At 41.5% G+C, this 15,590-nt stretch overlaps 1 long non-coding RNA gene across 1 annotated transcript; it reads left to right on the forward strand.

Moving 5' to 3' along the window:
* The first annotated feature begins 10,037 nt into the window (after positions 1–10,037).
* On the forward strand, positions 10,038–11,821 carry LOC105853762. Its single transcript, XR_001145528.1, has 3 exons — positions 10,038–10,216; positions 11,141–11,249; positions 11,777–11,821. It is a non-coding gene; the product is annotated as an uncharacterized LOC105853762 (long non-coding RNA).
* The last annotated feature ends 3,769 nt before the right edge of the window (positions 11,822–15,590 follow it).

The raw sequence follows: 15,590 nt of genomic DNA on the forward strand, positions 1-15,590 counted from the left end.
CCTCTTTCCTACCCTAGTTGCTTCCTCTTCTAGCTGTGCCAGCCACCAGGGCCCTTCATGCATCAGTCCTTTTGTTTGTTTTGCAGCTGCCTCGTAATGATAGACTAGGCCAGGAAAAACTCTGCCAGGCTCCGTGTGTTGCAGTGAGGATTTTCAGAGGGCCTCTTAGGTTGAAGGCTTCTTTCTTATTGGGCCTAGGAAAGTCTTTTCTCTGATAAGACAACTCAAAACATCAGTGAGTAGGTAGGGAAGATTTTGGAGCACAGTGCAAGTGGGCTTCGCCTATGTTTCCGTTGAACTATTTGTCTGGCATCGACACCCTGGAGGTAGGTGTGTGGCTTCCATAGGTGGCTGCTGTAGACTGAATGGAGTCCACCCAAAAGATGTGGAAGACCTAGCACCGAGTGTCTGTGGAAGGAACATTGTTTGGAGATTGGGTCTTTGCAGATGGTCATTAGGAAGGCTCCAGTCCCTTCTCTGTGTTGATGTCTATGCACAGAGAGGGACATTTGGGCACAGACGCAAACAGGCCCACAGTGAGCATGCCAAGTGAGGATGAGGCACACTGGAGTGAGGTGTTGGCAGTGTGAGGAGCAACAAACATTGCCCCAGAGCACCAGGAGTTAGGAAAGAGCCTGGGGCCGATTCCCCAGTCATCAGAAGGAGCCAGCCCTGCCAGCTCTTGACTGCAGCCTTGTAACGTCCAGAACTGTGAGACACTGAACTTCTATTGTTCTAAGTCCCCCAGATGGGGGCACACTCTTATGGTAGTCCTAGGAAATGAATACAGTAACTTTTCAGGAAGGGGGAAAAGACTGACCATTGTAGCGGGTGTTAAGTGTCTCAAGCCAAACCCAAGACTTGCTCTACTGGCGCCAGGTGGTTCCCTGGGATGAAGCTGTGCGCAGGGTGTTGCACTGAGTCTGGATCTGGCTCTGACCATCCTTCCCTGGCTGCAGGTCCAAACAAGGAGGAGAGAAGGAGGGAAAGGGAGAGCGAGCAAGGAGAGCGAGCCAGCCAGCGAGAGAGAGTGAGTGGCCCTAGGAGAAGCATCTGTCTTCCCAGCAGTAATTCAGAACCTGTGAATGTGCAGGGTTACCTGTAAGGCCCTGCTTGGCAACATTAAAGAACAGACTGGTGTACTTGGAAAGTTAACGAGGTTTCCTTGATGATGGAGGTGGAAGTTCAAAGGAGCCAGAGACCTGTGTTTGGGGGGCTTGCTGACCGAGGTGAACAAAATCAAATATCAGCTGCTGGGCTCAATATGGAGGAGACTGTTGAGGCTGCCTCTTACTTTCTCCACACTTTTTATCTCTCCTCTGTGCCTCTCTTTGACCTGGGACCTATAAGAGGATAATGGAAACTAAAAAACTAAAAGCATTTTTTTCCCCTGGTAAGATCTAAACAGTAGCAACCATAATATATTATGCCAGAACATGAATGCTATGTTAAGATAAAGGGGAACTGATGTATTTTTAAAGAGCTCTTATTTGGTTCTAACTTAAAAGCAACAGTGTAAATTTCTTTCAAGTAATGTTTCCTTAATTATTCATTTTCCTTGGCACTAGTTAAAGAGCCAAGTAATGACTTCTGTCTCTTTATATTTAGTCTATTATTGTTTGAAAAAGGCCAGAGGAAGGCCAGACCTGTGCAAAAATGATATTTGCTTTTTTTTTTTTTATTACCAACAGCCAATGTAAAGGGTAATATAATCACCGGCAGCTGAGAGACAATGACATTTTTATAGACCTTCTGGCAACACTGGAGTGTGAAAGAGCCTGACAGGTATTTGGCTTTCTAGTCTGTTCTTTCAACTGCATTTCTCATCAGATTGACTGCTGGGCTAGGAGGCTCGAGGCCTTGAGCTCCACATCTCCCTCAAGATATCATTTTAAGAGCTGAACAGCAGCTGTCTGTTTAAATTTGGCGATTTTATAGATGGGAACCACAGACGAAAGCCCACAGGACCCCCATTTGCGCAGTCGTGGGGGCTCTTGCCATGGCACTGTGAGCGGCCAGTTGGCTTCTCACATTCCTTGCAAACTTCAGAGGCTGGAGAACATTAAGCATGTCAGTGGAACACCCTGGGCTCATTATAATTTGGAACACTTTTTCTTTAAATGAGGTTGTTCCAAGGGGTCATCTGAGAACTGATTTATGCATAAGAATCTTTGTTCCTCTCTCTTTACTAAGGAAGAATTAATGTGAGGCTACTTTTTCTGCACTCTATAATCTGGGTAAGCTCCTACTTGTGAGATCTTTCTAGGATGAGCAATTTTAGTCCTAGATGGACAGCTTAGGTGTTTGGAAATCTTTAGCAAGCCTAGAGAAACAAGGATCAGTTTCCACCTTGAAGTAGTGCAGTTCAGATGTAGGAAAACCAAGATAGACACTCATGTATCTTTTGCTCTTTTGAGCTGAACAAAGTGCCCAAAGAACACAGAAACATTAATTCAAAAAGAAACTTATATTCTCGCTATTTTCCATAGCCAAGCAATCGAAATGTCTTAAGTGCCTGAAACAGATGAGTGGATCAAGAAGATATAGTACATATACATAATGGAATACTACTCAGCAATCAAAAAGATAAGCTCATGCCATTTTCAGCAATGTGGATGGAGCTGGAAGGGATCATTCTAAATGAAATATGCTAAAGGAAAAAAAAATACCAGATGGTGTCTGTTAGAGGTGGAATATATAGAATATTGAGAAACCCAACAAAGGGTCAAAGACAACCCTGAAGGCTGGCCATAGAACTGAGGTGTACAAAGGGGTAGAGAGAGGGGGAGGGGTAAAGATATGGCGAGGAGAGAGCACGGTGGACCATGCGGAGGACTATGAGTGCATTGGTGGTGACTGTGCTACTGTGACCATACCTGAAAAGGAAGATCCTGCACTTACAATGATGTAAAACAATGACACACCAATAAGACGTATTAAAAAAAGAAGAGTGTGGATGCTCCTTCAAACGACCCAGGAGATTAAATGCTTCCTTCTGTTGTTCCAGCAAGGGTAGAGATAGAATCTGATATTCTTGTGGAAATGATTGTAGAGAACTTGCTTTGTTTTGTGACCACTGAAACTTAGGGATAAAAAGACCATGGAGGAAGTCAGAGATGAAAAATGAGCTAAAATGAAGAATGTAGACTTTTGGGCCCTCCCTGGTGGTGCAGCAAGTTAAAGCACAGTGCACTAAGAAGCTAAAGCCACTTCAGCATGAGTTTGATCCCCGGCCCTGGAGGTGACCACATGGCACGGCAGACCTCTCCTGGCCCGCCCGCTGCTCCCCTCAGCAGTGTGCTTCGTCCATCTGCCTGTTCTGCTCCCCACTCTGTCTCTGGTGAATCCTCTCACCACTCCTGCACCTCTGGCCTGTACCCCAGTTCTGTATGTGTAAATAAATAAAAATATTTAAAAAGAATGTGGACTTTCACAGAGTCCCTCCATTTACTGGAGGGATTTTCCCATGTTGCTCCTTTTTTTGGCCATTGAATACTCTGGGAATTGAAAGATGGATCCTTTGTGCATTTGGTGAAATAAGTCCCCTTTGAGTCAGTGAGAAGTGAGAAAACTTGCTTCTTTATCATGTTATGGTTATTTTGGAAGCATTTCTATCTCATTGCCTTATAGTGACACTTGCTTCCTGAAGCCACAATGTGAGATCTTACCCAGTGGGAACTGATGACTCTGATGGACTTGGCCACACTCCTAGGTTAATTCTGGATGTGAAGCTACTTTTGATAATGCAGGTGGGTAAGATTTCTACTTACTTGCCCCCTTTGGATTATGGAAAATTGAGTTTCCAAAGTATACATTGGATTCAGAGATGTTTAAATCAGGAAAAGGAAAAGTGACTTAAAATCAGCCCTTTACTATACAGCTGAAAAGGTCCAGCAGGTAAATTCCTTCCAGGAAGAGTCAAAGGTAACCAGGAGGTGGAGCTATGAGTCAAACAGCTCTTTCCCCTGCTTTTTTCCTGACCCTCCGCCCCCTCCCACTTTCTTCAATTAAGAGGAGTTTGGGAAACCCCTGAGTCCTTCCTACCGCTATGTCTTTTTCCTTTACTACGCACACAGAACTTCTGATATTCCTGGCCTCAGAATGTGTGGAGAGGTCTCCAGCCAACCAGTGATCTGACATGTGGCTAGATTTCTTACAATTTAACTCAGTTCTGCCAGCATCTGATACCTATGTCAGGCTCCACAGATTAGGGCTCAGTTACATAAGACAATCCTCCAAGTCAGAGACCAATCACAAGTAGCGGAGTCCAAGGTTCCCTGCAGCTCTGTCCAACTAGGCTACAAGTAGGAAGTCCTCGTGACTTCCTCCTCCTGGGGTTCAATTTGCCAGAGCAGCTCACAAGACTGAAACACTTACTCACCTTTATCAGTTCATGAAAGGATGTGATAAAGGAACTTGATGAATAATTAGATAAAGAGGGTGCAGTCTGGGAGGGTCCCAAACAGAGGAGGCTTTGTTCCTTTGGAACTGGGGTGTGTCACCCTCTGGGTTTGCGGTTGTGTTCACCAAGCTGGAAGCCGTTCAGGCCCTCCACTACTGGGGTTTTAGGAAGGCTTTCTCACGTAGGCTTGATCAATTTATCAACTCCTTTTCAGCCTCTCCCCCTTCTCTGGAGGAGGGATTGGAATTGCAGACCCCTGGTTTCTGATCATAACTTGATCTTTGTGGTGATCAGCTGTCTTCCCAGAAATACCTCTTTAGAACAAAAGATTACTATTTGTTTATCATTTAGGAGTTTACCAGCATCTGTGTTAAGAACCAGAGACAGAGACAAATATATATATTTCTTACAACTAAACCTAACATTATAAGAAGCCTATATGTGACTTTTCCTCTGACTTTAGTTTCACTGTCTGTATTTGTATTTGTACCCTCCAAGATCAATTGTATTACTAGATCTTGGAGGGTAAAGAGGTTAGAAGTGACAAAAGTATTTGGTTATAATTGCTACTAAAAAAAAAGATGTAAGTGCTGAAATGCTTGATTCTTTCAACTCTAAGTTAAAACTCGTACAATGTTTGGTTTTTAAGATCTGACAAAAATGTGGCCCATGAATTACTTTTTTTTTTTAATCTGGAGTTTCTGAAAGTTTTCACCCATCCAAGAAGCTACCTGTCATCCTACTCATTATAATAGCTCCTTCAGCTTCTTGTGCACTGAATATACCCACATTTAGAAAGAGATAGTCTCTCTTGTATGTGAAAACAAGTCATATGAAATTTGGTCTCTTTTAATCAGTTAATTATTTGGAGACTGCTGTTTGCAAATATTTGCTTCCTAAGAATCCTATACATCTGATTTTACAGGTGGTATTAAGCCAAAAAGAAAAATCATCTCCAAATCCTTCTAGAACAGTTACAGAAAATGCTTCTAATAGGAACTATTGTGCACCTGTGTTGGTTATTCTCTTTTTGATCTCCACCTCCAGATCTGTTTGTGCTTTCTTTACCCTCCCCATTTGCTCCAGGAGACCAACACCTAAAGGTATATAACTGTTCTCTCTTGCCCACAGGTCTGTGATTATATTCAGCTACTGACTGACAAGTGCCTATAGGAGATCTCTGAGCAGGATGGGGAGGCCCCATGTCTTACCCTGTTCATCAGGACCATGGCTTCCTTTTCTGGCCTATGTGCTTCCCTGACCACCATTCCCACGGGATCCTTCTTCCTCAGCTCCTGTAATGCTGTGTTGCTCTTCAGACCTGGGTAAGGCTGGCAGGTAAAACTCAAGCTAGCCTCACCTAGCATTTAGGTAGGCTACCAATAATTTTTAAATGTAAGTATAGGTAATACTCCTACTAAAAATTTATTTACTATTTATCTGAAATCCAAATTGAAATTGTCCCACATTTTTATTTGAATGTGGTGACCCTAAGCCTGAGGGTGGTAACAGCCTCCCTTTATTTTCAGCCTCAGGGGACCTCACCACCCCTCTTTGGTTGCCTGAGATGTATCCACAATGTTTCAAGCATCCCCTTCATTAACATAGCTGAAATTTGGGGCAGATACTGTTTCCTGCTGGGACACCTCCCATAGGTAACAGGCCAAGGTTGGCACGGGGTAAGGGATTACTTCCAGGACTATAGGTCCAAGACAAACAGAACCTTTGGTGCCTTCCGAGTGAGCACGCATACCTTTTTGCAATATGGCTGAAGCCGAGGATGGGGAGGATTGATAGGAGGGAAAGTTTGTAGACCTGTCACACCCACAGGCTGAATCCCTTCACCGTGAGATACACATTGAACTCTGTTATGGGCCAGGTTCTGGCCAAGATGATATTCTTTTAAAGCTTTTTTTACTCTGTTCCTACTTTTGCATTTGTCAATTTTGATAGAGTTTTTGACAATTCTAGACTATTTAGTGTTGAGACAGTTTCTCCCGGCCAGGTCTCGGAATTACAACAGGCTTTTTCAGTGTCATGTCTCCTTTCTCACCAAGTAGGTGGTTTTGAAGCTACTAGATTCTGACAGCTTATGACAAGCTCTGTTTATTGCTTGAAAATCTAGAAGAAATTTCACTCTGCCTGCAATTCCCTTGGGTGTTTGCTTAGTGAGGGCATGGTAATGATTTCCATTTAAAATGATGCTTGAGAAGGAGAGCTTTCTGCCAAGTGCAAGGAATTGTGCAGGTCAGCTGCACCTGAGAGAAAAGGGGAGACACAGGTGTGACTTGTATTCGAAATTATCTCTGGTCCTTAATTTCCCTAACACCGTATTAAATTGTACATGGAGTTTAAAATAAAACACTTCAGCAATTAAATTCATCAGCCTATATGAAACTTTCTAAGGCAGAGATTATATTTTCAAAATCTTTGTATCAGGACTCAACACAATGACTGACCCAGTATTTATATCTTGAATTAATGCAGATAGCTTGTATCACCAGGAAAGTAGGCAATGCATACATCATTGAATTTCTGAATGATTGACTCTTGCCTGTAAGTGCTGGAAGTTACTATTACCTTGTAAGTCCGTTTCACTGAGCTACCATTTACTTAAAGCTTTATCCCTTTTAGTGTAGAGTTGATAAGTTGATAGACATATACAGCCAGGTAATTCCATCTATCTATAAGTCATTTCCATCACTCCCAAATTTCTCCATGCTCCTCTGCAGTCAGCTATTTCTATTGATCTTATTTAATGGAAAGTTATCAAAAACCCCTCTTCCCTTTGTTCAGTGAGAATAGTGAATGAATGTTAATTGTATTTGCTGTTGATCACTGAGGCTTCATTGTGAGTATGTTATTGTGGTATCTTTAGAAGAGGGTGAAGGAGCAGAGTATTTGACCTTTCCCCAAGTGAGCCAATATGGCTTAGTTTTGAGGTTTCGTGTTTGCTTTGAATATACATTGAATCTACTCTCTCACTGACAATTTCTCCTGTTACATGTGCCATTTTTGGTTTATAAAACAGTGTTCTTGCTTCTATAGCATTTCTGCCCATGTTCTTGTATGCCACTTTAATCTGCTATGGAAAACTAGATAATCAATTGAATGCAAATTGCTTATAATGGAAGTAAAGAAGATGCTCTGATGAATAAGTTGGTGCATTTAGTGCATCGACTTTATGCACTTCTGTTTGGCTCATCTCATTGGTTGTTTCAGTGGAAACAGGCCTGGGCCACCATTTTCTTCTTCCTGGAGCTGAGAGAGTGAGGTTTCACCCCTCACACTTCTAGAATATGGATGCTTTTTAAAAACTGTAGCAGTGTTTTCTTTAAGAATTTTAAAGCAACCGTTTAACAGCCAGTGCTCTAGTTCATCCACTTAGGTTCTTTTCTTTACAATAATTTTTAGAGTTTCTGATGGTGTCTCATAAAGACAATAGACAGATTTCTCTTCTTGTCTTCTAACTTGGTCTTGAACTTCTTTGTGCTTCTCTGAAGCACCACCACTGAGAGCTATTATGTGTGTGTTGAGTAAGTGAGTGGTTTTTGGTCATATTTTCTTGGAAGGGAACCTTCAGACAAAGACTCAAGGACAAGAAACTTACTTTGTAGGTTCCCAGGAAGCATCAGCAGGGCTTAGCAGGAACTGAAGAAGAGGAAGCTGGAATAGGCTGGTTGACAAGCAAGTTACATCAATGGGCAACTGAGGTCTAGCCTACCTGGAGACCTCGGCAGATGTGCAGAACACACCTGACATCTGATAACAAAGGAAACTCCAATGCTCATTTGTGCTTGGCTGAAGTTAGAGCATCTGCTCCACCTGGCAGCTAGTTCTCTGACCCAACTTTTGCCAGGGGCTTCTGCAGGGAGGTTTTTGAGTTTGTTTTTTCTGTTACTGAAGTGCCATTTTGACTTCTACTGGGGTGTTTCCTTGCTTATAAGTTCCTTGAATAGAACTAGGTTCCATGGTAGCTTTGTATCTAGGTTGGAACTGCTCAGAGGCAAGATACTCTTTAGATTTGGGGCAAACAGGAAGTTGGCATAATCAGGAGACCTTTATCCTGGAGGTGGAAGTCTTTGGTTTAATTCATTATTGGGAACTTGTCTTTCTTCCCTTTCCTACCCCAAACATTTCCATGCCTGTGTGGATGTCCAGATTTATTCCAGCTGCTGTAATGTTGGAATGGACTCCAATGTTGTCATTATGTTCCCTCCCAGAGGACCCCTTCCTGGCTTTATTGTGGAGGCAAAAGACCAATTGTTAATTTCATTTTTTTTTTAAGGTGGGAGGAAAAGAGGGGTAGAGGGTCCTTTGTAAGTGAAATATGCCATGGTAGTTGGGAATCACTACTATTGTTATTTCTTATATTAAGAAAACCTGGTTCATTGGATTTCTCTGTCAATTTTTATACATTCCCCTTTGTTTTAAGCCAATCAGGAATTACTCAATATATCTGTTCTGCTACTGAAATTCTTGTTTTAATTTTTAATTATTTTTTAAAAGATTTATTTATTTTATTCATACAGAACTGGGGTACAAGCCAGAGGTGCAGAGGCAGTGAGAAGATTCACCAGAGACAGACTGGGGAGCAGAACAGGCCAACTGAAGAAGTACACTGCTGAGGGGTGGTCAGGAGAGGTCTGCTACGCCACATGGGTCACCTCCGGTGTGGGAATCGAACTCTCACTGAAGCAGCTATGGCCAGCTTGCTGTGCTGCCGTCCTAACCCCTTGTGCCACACCAGGCCTTGTTTTTAAAGAAGTTTGGGGATGCTATGATTTTTATATATAATATTCAAATTATAGTTTCTGTTATATGTAATATATATGGTTTCAAATTATCTATTTATAATTAAAAATATAGTACATTCATATATATATATAGTTCAATGTATATATTTCAAATATACATACTTTCAGTGGGGTTTTTACAAGGGAGTATATACATATATTTACTCAATCTGCCTTTGGATAAAAATCTTACTTTATTAATGATATGCTCCATATTGTGTGTTTTGAAGTTAGTAAAATGAATAAGCTGCATCTCTATGCACTGACAAGGAAAGACAGTCATAGAAACATCTGTGAATGAAGTAGTGATAGAATAGTCAGTTGTAAGGAAGAGCTATAGCTTCTCATTCCTCATTTCACCTCCTTCGCTCTCCTTGGTTTAAGAAAGGACTGGAAGAAAGCATACCAATATTTAACAGTGTTGTATGGACTGAACTCTGTCCCTCTCTCCCTTCAATTCTGATGATGTTGCCTCCCCCACTCCCGCCTCCAAGTTAACAGTATTTTGGGGTGAGACCTTCGGGAGATATTAGCCTTAGATGAAATCATTTAAAAAGGAAAAATTCAGACTAAAGATGACAATCTGGTGAGGTAAGTGTGGGCTTGTTCTTTCCATCCTCATGGCTGTAACTGAAGTATGTGACCTTGGGGAGCAGCTTTGTGGATACAGCCACATTCCAGCTTTGTGATCTCCACGCCTGTTTCCTCCTCTGTAAAAAGACAATCAAATCATAACAAACATTTCATAGGGATGTTGTGATATGTAAATGAGGACATTTGTAAAGTCCTTTCAGAATGCTTGGTAATGATAAATAACTAAATAATGTTTCTCAAGGAACAAGACTTGCAGAGATTCAGTATCCTAGAGGTCCAAGGGAAAAGGAAGAATGTCCATACCTGAGACTTACTCTGTGAAATGAGAGTGAAGAGCCTCATTGTCTACCTGGGAAGCTACAGTTTTGGAGGAGCAGTAGGAGTGGACGCTGACTGACTGTCTGTCGGTAGGCACAAGAGGGAGGTGAGAAAAATGGAGACAATATGACTTTCAAGCACACGGAGAAGGAGAGTGAGTAGTAAATAGAGGACCTGTGGGGCAATTTTTTTTTTTTAACACAGAAATTGGTCCATTTCTAGATCTTTCTGTGTGTTTCTAAGACACACTTTCAACTAAAATTTTTATAAAGGATTATAGAAAATATTGATCATCCATTACTTAGGATGAAGGCCTTTTCTCTATGTATATATATAAGAGCTGTCCTTTTAATCAAGATAAATGGTATGAAACTGTTAGTAATACTTAGTTTTCTTTTTTCTTTTTAAATCACAGTCTGTTTAAGATCAGCTTAATCAGACAAGACAAGGAAATTGCATCGTATTTGGAAACGTGGACAAAAAAGATAAAGTGCTTATGTATTTTTCCTTTTCTCAGCAGTCTTTTCATTTGACTCTGGGTGCAAATCCTTTGAATCTAGCAGATGCATTGTTAGTTAACACACACACAACCACACAACTCTACAGTCACACCTAATTTGCCAGTGAAGAAACTGAAACTGAAGCCAAATTCCCCAATATCATGCAATTAGTCAGTAACAGATGAACCTGCTGCTAGTGTCTTCTGTGTTCTAGCTCTGTCCTTGACCCTCATACTGAGATAGGTAACTGGTCCTTATCTTTGTTTCTTACCAGCTCCATGAACCCACATTTTGGTATCTCCTCCTCTTCTGCAGACTTCCATAGAATATTGTATATACCTCTGTCATTAGAATATATTAAGAGGCTATCGCTCTCATTAGAAGCTGAAACAAAACCTTTGAATAGTTTTTTGCTAAGAATGCTATCACTGAGGTTCTACTCTCTGCCTGGAGAGTCTAGTTGAATGCTTGAATGAATGAATGGATAAGCACATGACCCATCTAATTTATCTTGACTTCTCCTCATCTAGGTTCATGGGATGGCACACAGGCTTTGATACTTATAAATTTCTTGCGCACAGGAAGTGAGATTATTTTCATGGATCACCAAGGATATCTATGCAGTGAATTTTTCCTTAGGTACATTTGTGGTTTATTATTACTATTATTATTGTCATTTTGCTGGAATTCTCATTTCAAAAGACCAAATTAGAGAACATTCTAATTTAGTTTACATTCCAGTAGATTAATCACAGGGGAAACCCATACTCTGTATGATCAACTCTACTACCCAACTTGGCAGATTTCTGGCTGTCCTTTTGAGAAGACATCTGAGAGTATCTCAGACTAGCAAGCCCAGATTGAAAGACAGTAATGACTTAAAGATCCCAGGGATCTGTCCTCTTAGGTTCCTTCCATCATTGAAATTAGGGGACTTTAGCCTTTCTCCAAATGAGTAAAACAAATATTGAATGTGTTCAATACCTGTTTGTCTATTGACCTCTTTCTGTCCCTTTATGAAAGAGCATCATTGAGATCTACATTATTTGAACTCCTTGTCACTGCTTGAACCTCCTTAAGCTGGATTCTACCTCTACAATATTCTTACCTCTAGCTTGTTCACCAAATTCCTCCACTATTGCTCTGTATTCTCATTTCTTCCTCAGGTTGAATAACTAAAGATGAGTTGCATCCTGAAAAACTAGAAACAAAAAGAAGAAAACAATTCTCAAGCCAAAAAACCATAGGGTAAGCAAATCAGTTACACTTGAGAAGATAACTGAAAGTCCTGGACTAAGAAGAGAGGGAAGATGAAGGAAGCAGAGACCAAGGGCAGTAGAAGGTGACACTGATGAGTTACCTTCAGAAGAACATTGGATTGTCCTTATCATTTCCACTGACAGTTGTCAAGAAGAGAATGGAAAGAGAACAAAGACTTATTTGAAAAGATTTTACTAGTAGCCCTGCTTTTGGAGAATCTTCTTTCTTTTCTGTTTTTTGTCATCTAGTGTTGATGTTATTCTCTGTAGATATCTAGCTCAGTGAGTGTCTCTCTCTCAGAAGTAAAGAGATTTTGGCTACCGCTGCACTGATATTACAAGCCAGGGGGGAGGATGCCCAAGAACCTGTGTTGCCAGAAATATGGGTGGCAGGAGCTCTTCCTCTCCCCAGGTCCTGTGATTTGTTCTGCTGGACTTTCTTCTTATCTGCCATCAGGTCTTTACCTGGCCACCTCTCTTTGATATTCACCATGTATGGAATGTGATTTCCTAAATTCTCCCCTACTTTGCTATACTAGCCAGCACTCCATTTGCCTAGTAAAAACTCAACTCCAGTTAGTCTAAGCCAAAAAGAATTGATTGGCTCATGTAACTGAAAGTCCATGGGTCATTTTGGCTCTAGGCATGGATGGAGCTGAGGTTTAAATAAATAATATCATCATGTTCCCTCCCTTATTCATTCATTTCTTGGCTCTGCTTTCATCCCTGTTGGCTTCGTTCTCTTACCTGGCTCCATGTTAGGGGACTTCCCCAGTCTTACGTGATTATGTATGCAGAAAGATTGATAACTGTTTTTAGACTTCCAGAATCCATATTAGTCTTTGAAAAAATGATTGTGATTGGTTCTAATATGGCCACATATCTCTCCTAGAACAGTCTCTATTTGTAGAAGAGTAGGATATGCTCGCAAACCATAGTCATATGTCTACCATTAGGAGATTAGGGATGGGGATGCTGGCATCTTAACTTATATTTGTACTAAAATTACAGGGTGTAGAGAACCTATACTTAAAAGGAAGTGCTTTTGTTAGAGTGGTCCAAGATGAATGGGTTAACACCTGTGCAGTATGTGATCTGAACTCCACCCCTGACATCCTGAGTGAGGGGATTGCTGGGAAGGGTATGAGCTGAGTGGCCATTGTGTGAGCTTTTGAAAGGATAAATGCATGTGTCTCCCCCACATTCTAACATCCCCTTATGGATTGACTTCAAGTCCCTTTTGAAAGTTACTTTTCCTTTAAAACATTTATTTATTTATGTATACAGACCTAGAGTACAGGCTATAGGTGCAGGGGTGGTGAGAAGATTCAACAGAGACAGAGTGGGGAGCAGAACAGGCAGATCGATGAAGTACACTGCTGAGTAGCAGGTGAGACACGAGGGTTCTGCTGCACCTTGTGGTCCACCCCCTGGCCAGGGATTGAACTTATGCTGAAGAGGCTGTAGCTAGCTTTGTAGTGCTGTGCTTCAACCTGTTGTGCTTCCAGGGAGAACTCCAAAAGTTACCTCTTTTATGGGAGCTGGTGCAGAGGCAGGCGGTTGTCCCTCAGCTAGCAGCATGGTGGATGTTGGCCAGCCACCCCCTCAGGAGGAGGGAGAGCCCCTGAGGGCAGCAGTAGCAGCAGATCTTGCTGCATCTGCTGACACCTAACTGCAGCTCCACCTGGTATCATCAGCCAGTAACTGGATCTTCACTCTCTTCCATGCTAGTTACCCTTCTTCTACACTGTTGGTTAGATTAAATTAAAAATATTGTTTATGACACCAAAGTCTTCTTGTTTGCATTTGTGGCAGGCAGTGATCATACGCCAGAACTGTTGAGAAAAGTTATGTTATGATGACAATTTTTAGATCCTTTATCCAGTAACGCTATAAACCAAATGAAGTCGTTGGTACAACTTCTGGACATGAAATTATCACTCTAATTAATCCGTTAACAGAGGAAACTAATGTAAACACATGCAAATGAGGTCTATGATAGAATAAAAAATGTCTTATACCAGTAGTAGGTGTTTCTCCTTTTACAGATTTTATTTATTTTTTTAAAAGATTTTCTTAGTTATGCATACAGAACTAGCCAGAGTTCAGGTGTGGTGAGAGAATTCACCAGAGACAGAGTGGGGAGCAGAACAGGCCGACTGATGAAGTACACTGCTGAGGGGAGCAGTGGGCGTGTCAAGAGAAGTCTGCTGCCACGTGGGTCACCTCTGGGGCGGGGATCAAGCTCACATTGAAGTGGCTGCAGCTCACTTGCAGTGCGGCACTTTAACTTGTTGCACCACCAGGGAAGGCCCACATTTTACAGATTTTTATTTAAAGTGAAGCGCTAATAGGAAAGGGAGAATTTGTTTTGCTTTTCATTATATTTTTAGCATTTTTCACACAATAAGTATTTAATATAGTTTTTTTTTATAACAGTATCAAGTGAGTAAAAACTAGAACAGTGGAGCAGTGAAAACTATAACATGAGGCAAATACCAAGAAAAGGTAGAAAAATCTTTATTGGCAGGTGGATGTGACCAGCGGTGTATTGTAAACCTTAACAATTCTACAAGGAAAAGAAGCCTGATCTGTAGCAATTGCTAATTGCTGTTTTGTAAGTATTTCCATTGTGGTTGATTTCAAGCTTTGAACTAGAGTGGTGAGGACAGAGTTGGGAAGAGATGCACACAGGGGCCCGAGGGAACTCACTCCAGCCCATCGCTGAGTAGTGAGCAAACTGCTGTGGACTAACAGAGACTGCTTCTCTCTGAGGCACTGGTGGGTAAACTCCTTGGAAGGGACCCATCAAGGCTTACAGAACTCAGGGTTTTCTGGGGATAAGAGATCAAAATCTAAAACCCTTATCCACTATTTGATGTTGGATATAATTAAGAAGCCCAAAGTGACCTCAGCCAAGATTATGAATCATAAACGGGCCCTAGGAATTCCAGAGGAATTACCCAAGAAGGGATTATTTGACCTGTTGATCTGGGTATAGCAACTACATTCGCATAGAGTTGATGACTGAAGCTAGAAGCTACTTTTTGCGCAGTCACCCAGACAAGGGTGCTGTACCTCAGAGACCATTGGTAAAGAATGCGAATGTAACTAAAAGTAATGCTATGGGCTCTGGAAGGTTTCCCGCCAGCAAAAAGTATACCTATAGCTGTGGACAAACATTACTTTGCTGACCAATTACAAGTCTTATCAGTTACAGACACCGAGAGTTTGCAGTTACAACTTCAGTGTCCTGGTGCACATCAGTCAGTATGGGCTAAGTTGTGCTGTGGCAACAGCAGTGCTGACATTTTAGTGACTGAACACAGCATGAGATTCCTTTACATTCACTTTGTCCTTCAAACTATAAAGTTGCTGCTTTGATATCTGCTCTCATCATTGCTGGGGAAGAAAAAGACATGGCAGATTCAGAGTGGCTTTTAAATGAGTATCATTTTTGCTCTCATTTCATCGGCCAAAGCAAGACTTATAGCCAGCTCTCACCTCACAGTGGGTGAGGTAGTGCAGTCCTACCATTTGCCCAGAAGATGGAGCTGGCTAACAGCACCAACAACCACAGAAGTTGATTGAAAATTCTAATTACTTTTTAGCCTTTGGAAGATGGAACTAGATTTGTGTGATGCTTGAACTAAGTAAGGTCTTTAACAACTTGGTTGCAGGAGGGTTGGAAGTTACTAAACATTGTGATTTATAGGGGAGA

The sequence above is a fragment of the Condylura cristata genome, unplaced genomic scaffold (assembly GCF_000260355.1).
Source record: "Condylura cristata isolate star-nosed mole 26May11 unplaced genomic scaffold, ConCri1.0 scaffold00017, whole genome shotgun sequence".
Classification (NCBI taxonomy): domain Eukaryota; kingdom Metazoa; phylum Chordata; class Mammalia; order Eulipotyphla; family Talpidae; genus Condylura; species Condylura cristata.